Consider the following 7,872-nt stretch of genomic DNA (forward strand, 5'->3'; position numbering starts at 1 on the left):
TTAGAAATACAAATATTATTTATTCTTCACCTCCACATACCTCACACTATTTATATTATTTTATCAGTTTGGTCGTATCTATTTTACTGCCTCGCACGACTGCCTATACAATAAAGATAAATCCTTCATCTTTGATCTTTTATTTACAGTGACTTGGCGCTAGTCTTTCGAAAGGCAGAGAAAAAATTCTTGTTAATTAAAATTTGCCCAACTTTATCAGCATTCTTTTCATCGTCATTTATATATAAGTACAGTAGCTTCCTCTAATTCTTTGTCATTCGAAAATGAAAACAATGAAAACCAACCTTCTTAATTAAAAATTTCGAATACTTTGCGATTCACCATTCGAAATTTCTCTAACTCGTCTAAATCGTCTATTAGCCAATCTTCCAACCTATGCGTGTAGCTTCCTCTAATTTCAATTTCGGAGTCGGCCTCTTTGCGTCACCATAACGGGGAACAATAGATCCTCCAACGAATGACGAAACATCGTTGATTAAAAGCAAGGCACGTTCGCAGAATTTGCGCATCGCCGCCGCGTGTGTTTCGACTCGCAGAAAATAGCTCGGTCCCCTGGATGGAATCTACAAGCCATTGTCATACCGGTGAATTTTTGTTTCGCAATCATTCGCGGTTAACATGACGGCAATTCGCTCTTGGCCACTCTTATGAGGCTACCTCCGTAGCGATAATGCGAGGGAACACTATGGCCGTATGTTACAATGATACCGGAACTCTTGTCGACATCGAGACCCTTTTTGTCGACTGCGTATCTGACTCGTTCAAATGTTTGATAGATCGCGATAAATGGCGATAAATGGTGGAAAGGGAGGTCAACCGGGAGCACTTCGATTTCACTCGGCGAGCTTCCATTTGACAATTGGAAATGGACTCGAAAAACTCGGATATTAATCATTCCCTTTGGCATTGATGGACAGTTATTAAAAAAAAAAAAAAAATCAATCTGCGCTTTGTCACGTAACGATCCCTCCGCTCGTATTAATTTCACAACTGAAGGTTTCTAAGAGATGAATGAAAATTTATATTGACAAATTATGTAAGGGATTGAGAAGAAGAAAATTTTCAATATGATAAAAATGCCTGTTGTTACAAAATCAATCGAACGAATATCAGATGGAGGCTTTTGAAGAGTGTTCGAATGTAAATTTTCTAGGATATAAGAAAAAAATCTGAATATCGTGCAACACGAGGAGGGATTGCGGTTAACTCGTGCAGATTTAATCGACAGGGGAATTCCAAGAGGATGATGATCCTCGATGATGTCACTGCGACATTGAACGGAATCGTAATCAGGATTTCGCCTTCGAGAATCACGCATACTCGCCGAACGAGTCGTCGGCAGATACCGATCGGCAGTTCGATAAATCGACCGATTACCAACCACTACTACCGTTTGTCGTTGCTGCGCGCTATGCAGCGACTAGCCAGCAACTCTCTTCGACTCGTTTAGAGCCAACTCGCGCGGCTGACTGCGTTGCAAACAACGCGATTCTTTTTATTCCGTCGACAGAAGCGGTTATTTTGTAATATTTTTCAGGTTAATCCTCGATCGAGCCAAGTATCGATTGTTTTTATTATTTTTTTTTTTTTCTAAAAATATTGAAATATAGCATCTGCATAAACTTCCGCGAATGATTATGATTTATCGATTTATCGAAGGTAAATTGATCGACTTCGTGAAGGAGAATTATTTATTAGCTTTTGAAAAAATAAACCGGATTAATTTTTTTTTTTTTCCACTTCAGATGAGTATCACTTCAAGGCGATAAAAAATCGCGATCGTAATTGTTAATCGTGAATCAACCTAATTAAGAAGCTTTGTACAAATGGAAATATTTATTATTAAAATGGAATATACTTCGTCGAATTTTCGTAATACGATAATATCAATGGCAAAATTATGTTGTGACAATGAAGGTTAATTATATGACTGCAGAATTAGAATTCGCTATTGTTCGAATAATAATGAACGGTGTTACATAATCAACCTGACTCTTCTTAATGCAACGACAATAGTCCAAAGGTTTCCTACTGCATTTTACATTTCAATGTTTACTTATTTTGAAATTATTCGTTTCAAGATCCGATAATACATATGATATTTTAAATAAAATATTTTTAATAAAATATATTTATAAAATATATATTTCAATATAAATATGCCAGAAAATATATCTTACGAAATATTAGAAAAATATTCAAATTAAATGAATGTTAAATGATTTTTAAAGCAGAAAAAAAATTTACTTATGTATTTATTTCTTTTTATATAGATATTATTTCTGAATGATTCACGAATGAATTGAAGGGAATCCCAATTGCTAAATATCTATTAAAGTGTTATTTACTACGGTAGTAAATTTTAATTTGATTTTCAAAGATTTTCATTGACAATTTTAGATAGCTATCGAAAGAATAACTGTTAACGTTTAATCAATAGTGTGTTCGTTTGTTTTAAAATAGTTGTGTCATACTCACAATTTATTACATCGATATCTTTTTTTTTCTGTCGCGGTAGTAATATTCACGTAACGTCAATGTCAGATGATAACGGAGCCAATGATAAGAGTGATAAAACGATAGTTATCTAGGATAACGATCTAAATGTCGAGTGTCAAACATAAATAACGTTGAAATTGCAACGAATAACATGATGGACTTAAAGGAAAAATATTAAGAAATATTCGAATAAAATGATTTTATAATTTAGATTAAAATATGGAATAAATCGATACGATTATCATTTTCTACATTCAACCATGTTTGACAACTCGACATATACGAAACGTATATGTGTTCTTCCCGAAAATCTCAATAAACAAATGTTATTCTCGTTTCGAATTTCTCCGAAAACCATCAAAACAAATGACACTACCTATTGTTCGCGTGAATTTTGACTTATGACTACTTTCGACCACGACAACTATTCATAATTCCACGAATAATTTGGAGCATCGAAAAATATGTAAACAAAATATTTTGTTTCTTATATCATTCTACGTTTTACTTTATATTTCATATTTAAAGAATACACTCCATATTCTTGTACTTTTTAACATAATTGCTCCAATAATAATTATGAATAGTTATTGACTGACTTGAAAATAACCACGAACGTTATTATTTATACATAGTCAATCAAAGTAATAATAAAAGGTAAAAAGTAATGAAAAATATAAATATTTCTAACCTGGAATTTTCGTGCAGACAGGTTGGCCGTTCAAAAGCACAGCATCGTCGACAGGGCAGCATGCATCCACGTGTTCGATCACAAGGTTAAATCCACTTGTACAAACGCGGCACAAGACACGCTACAATGTGCCACCCGCCGTGTGTTCCACGACCACGAGAGAGAACCACGATTTTTCACTTTTCAAACGTGTCAAACTTGCTCACGATAACGAATCTTGACCATAGAACATCGCGCGAAATTCGAAGTTTAACTCACGATGGCGCCGGTGGCGTAGCACGTGGCGTCGTTACACTTTTCAAACTCGCGTTCTGCGATTAGTCTCGACGTTTTCTTGTTCACACTATGCTCCAATCAGGATCCCTTTTACATTAGACACACCGAAACGTGGAACGAAGTACGCCGATAGAGTTGTAATCGTTGTCACATCACGTTGATATCCTTGAACGAAATCTGTTCGAAAATATATTCGTTCCGCGGGATTTTCTGGACGATTCCGGCAACGACACGAGATCGTCACAAGTCAATAATCCTCTGGACGCGTCCGCGTATTTAATCCAATTTAATCCAGCGCGTTTGCACCGAATTGACGTGTACCGAAACAAAACGAAACGGAACGGAACGCTACGCGCGCATTACGCGAAAAACTTGAATAAGAGAACCGTCTGGCACGACCGCCGCGGCGACACTGAGAAACGACGACGACGTTCGGCACTGCTTGCTGCTCGCTCGGCACGCTACTACTACGCGGCAGGCGGCAAACCGACCATACGAGCGCTCTACCCCTCTTTCTTTCTCTCTCGCGCCTTCTTTCACTCCCTTACACCGTTCCTCTTCTACGCGGTTTCTCTGTCCCTTTTCCACCGTTCCTCTTCTTTCTCGACTCTCTACTCTTTTTCCGTTCGTTCCTCTTTTTTCCTGCTGCTTTTCTTAGTCCCCTACCAACCTTTCCCGCCAAGGTATTTGTTACTTTCCTCCGTTTTTTACCGTCCCCTCCCCTCCCCAACCCTTTCTCTAATCTCTCTTTGTAGCAACGGTTCTCGCTCATTTCCTTCCGCCACTTCTCTTCTTCTCATGCCATCGTGTTTTCCATGCATCTTCCTCTCCCCTTTTGTACCGTTGCTCCGTTCCGTCTCTCTCTCTCTCTCTCTCTCTCTCCTCGTTCTCTTCCTGTTTTTTCCCTCTTTGCATTTTTTCTCTCGCTCACGCGACCTATCTCTCTCCCACGCTCCCTTATCTCCATCCTTATCCGCTTGTCCCTCGTCCCGTTCTGTCCTGGTCGCCGCGACTCCATCTCGTTCTCTCTCCCTTTCTCTCATTTCCCCGTGCTCGCATGCTACCTGAGAGAGAGACGAGGAGCTGCCAAAGCAGCGACCAACCGCCGACTCGGGCGGGAACTCGTCAATGTGATACGTATATGCGTTCCCCGCTTGCAACTCTCGCACGGTTGTTTCGGCGTGCACGCATAAGCACGCGTGTGAGCGCGTACGCTACTACCGACGTATTAGTGCATGTTACACTCGGGCGTGGGTGTTTGCCGACGAAGGAGGCGCCGCAGCTTTTCAACATGCGCCCAAACGTTTCGCAGGACACTAGTTTCGTTTGTTTGTTGCTTCACTTCGTTATATATTGGATGTATATTTATCCTATCAAGTGCTTGACTCCCTCCAACAATGGAGTACACGGATGGAGGATGACGGATCTCTAATTACGTGCTATATTGACATTTTTTCGTCGCGTCTGAAAGTAAACAGGATTACTTCGGTCTCGGAAATCAATATATCTCGCGGTGTAGTTTTAGAGGGGTGTTGACGTTATATGTCCAGAACGTTGTTTATTTAAAGGGAACGAGAGAGTTCACCGATTCTCCTCATTATACATAATCATCTAACAATGGAAATTTACGTGTCGCGATAAATACGTATTCCATCGATACGAAATTAATCCCTGATCGATCTCGTCGGGCGAAACACGTTCCTTATCCCATTTTATTTAATTTCCAGTTCCAGGCTTTTAATATTTTATCAACAACCGAGCACAGCAATTAAAATAGTTAAAATCGAAACATTCGCGTTTCCAAGATAAGGCAAAATACCTTAAAAGCGACCACTATTTCCCGACGCATCGTATAGCCTCGTAGGAAAATTTATCGTATCGCATTCGATCGGCGGAATGCACGGATGTCGGTGGCACCGTTGCCATAGAATGTTTCGTCCTCGAAACGTACAAGCCCCTGTCCTTGGAACCGAGAATCCTGGGACATTAATTTCGTCGTGGATGTATCATACCAGGGAACACTCGTCTCTCCCGGTCTCAGCTGTTTCCTATGGACGTGCCGTGTATAGTATACAACGTACATATATCCTCCTCACGCGTATATATATATATATATGTATATGCAACGTCTTTTCCCTATCTCGAGTGAATAGAGCACAGCAACGATGTGTCGCCTCACGGTCTACCACTCGAACGGGTTCCCGCCTTGCAACTCCACAATGTTTCGTAGGCGAAACATGGGGTCACGGGACTCGAGTAACTTTACTTTTAAACCTGTGTTGGTGCTAATAGCCTGTATTCGCGTTAACTCGACCGATTTCGACTTAACCGGCCAATGAACCGATATTAGAGTATCCCAAATTAGTGTACGTTATTGTTTCTCGATTCACCTTTGTATTCTTCCGTTTCACGCGTTGGACGGATCTTTGTGTGCAAAATTTGATTGTTACGTTTCGAACAGCTGCTCTTCTATCCTTTTTTCCCTCGATTATTCCCCGAGCAAGTTTCAAGAACGCGATCGGTGTGACGTCGTATCGTTCATTGACATTCAACGCGTTGTACGTAGGTAGAGAACGATTTCTATTCGATCATATTCACGTGTCCTTTAATTTATTCATATCCGCCGTGTTATTAAATTGAAATTAGTACAGCTAGCTATACTCTGCTCTCGTCGTTTTGAATTCTTATGGAACGTTCGGAGGAACGGAAAGATGGTATTAGTGGAAGTAATCGGCTTCATCGTTTTTCAGGGCTTCATTTTTTAGAAATTAATGGCACGTGTTATTTGCGGGTGGTCCCCTAGCGCCACTCGACCGTCATGAAAAGCCACGTGAGATTTCGGTCCATTTCAAGGAGCCCTCGAGGAGGAGGCCGGCGCGTTAAGAGGAACACGAAGAAAGAGGAAATAAGCGACACCCGAACTCCACTACGAGCCACAACGGTGTGGTTGGTCCGAGTCAAAGGAGTGATGGGCACTCCCACGCAACGTACGTGTTACTAGACAGATATGGATATAATAAAAAGATAGGCTGTTTGTAGTGCTCATGGGAAAGTTGAGATGTGTAATATTCGCGAGACGATTCCGACGATGTGAATCTCTTTGTGGAATTTATGTAAGACCTCGTCTAAAACGTTTCTCGCATGGAACGTTTCTTGTTTTCACTTTTCTTCCAGACATTCTTTCATACGCCCGTCGTATCGTTATACCCGTATTTAACCATTCAACCAAAGAAATGCTTATTCATGCTTGTTCAAATCGCGATAATAATCGTGGGCAACAATTTCTTTTTTCCGCCAAATTCTTCGAGAAAGCACAATTAAATCGCCACGTTAACACGCGTACACGTAAAAAAAATACTGTAAATAGATATTTAAAGTCTCGTACTATTAAATTGAATCAACAGCATCGGATATTCAAAATTACTCTCGTCCTATCCACATTACAAAAGGCGCAATGTTCGAATTTATTACGCAGCGGCGCATCGCGCGAAAAGCCGTCGATTGGCACCATTCTGCACTAGATGAAATAATAACAGGGGCAATTTGCGGCGGCATGGTCGCGAAAAGGCGGCGTCGCTCAATACAAAACGAGGGGTGGTGTTGGAAAAGCAGAGAGGAGGATCTCGAGAGAAGATATCGAGTGACCATCTTCCAAGCACGTGAATCTTTCCAGCTTACGTACGCCATGAAATTGCGAAACGAACGACAAAACGATCAAGCTTTATTGCGCGATGTTTTATATAGGGATTTCTTTGGTCCGCGCGAACCGCGGAGGATCGCGTGACGAGCTCAAAGCAAACGAGCGCGGCGGTTTCTTTTATGGGACAAAGTCGTGTACGGTTTAATTTTAATTCGCCGAGGGTGATATCATGGGCGCCCGCATGCCTTTCCATTAATCTCAATTATGGGGCAATTAAAAGCAGTTAACGAAAGTGGGGTCGTGAACCGGTGGTGGATGCGCGCGCCCACCTTTGCCAACCGGTCTCTTCTCTCCCTCTTTTATCTTCCTCGCAATGCGACCGATTGATGACACACTGCTGGCCATGTCACCGACACGATTTATCGGATATTAACCGTTTTATTACTGTTTATACGCGCACACACGAATCGTGTAAATCGTGGGATCGAGAAATCGTAGATAAAAATTTTTTAATTCGCGCGGGACACGCGTTTAAATTATTTTCGCATCATTTCTCATGAAAAATAACGAGAGAAAATTGTGGATGTTATTTTGGAATTATATAATATAATAAAGAAGAGTTTCTTTAATTGTTCAAAGTCCTTTCGATTACGTGACGTTCATTGAGACGTCGAGGTTAAAGTCTTTCACGGAGCAATAAATAATCGAATTTTTCAGTTCCGACCGTAACGTTAATGACAAGTAT

At 40.7% G+C, this 7,872-nt stretch overlaps 1 protein-coding gene across 3 annotated transcripts in view; it reads right to left on the bottom strand.

Moving 5' to 3' along the window:
* cv-c (RhoGTPase activating protein) overlaps positions 1-4,195 on the bottom strand; it is a 315,849-nt gene extending 311,654 nt beyond the window's left edge. The window contains exon 1 of one of the 3 annotated variants that reach the window (XM_086916699.1): positions 3,212-4,195. The gene's annotated coding sequence lies outside the window, so the exon portion shown is untranslated. The remainder of the gene's footprint in view (positions 1-3,211) is intronic. The other 2 variants (XM_012492546.3, XM_086916700.1) reach the window with 2 other exon arrangements.
* Positions 4,196-7,872: the final 3,677 nt, after the last annotated feature.

The sequence above is a fragment of the Apis florea genome, unplaced genomic scaffold, assembly GCF_048593485.1.
Source record: "Apis florea isolate Af1SG1 unplaced genomic scaffold, ASM4859348v1 contig_3803_pilon, whole genome shotgun sequence".
Taxonomy (NCBI): domain Eukaryota; kingdom Metazoa; phylum Arthropoda; class Insecta; order Hymenoptera; family Apidae; genus Apis; species Apis florea.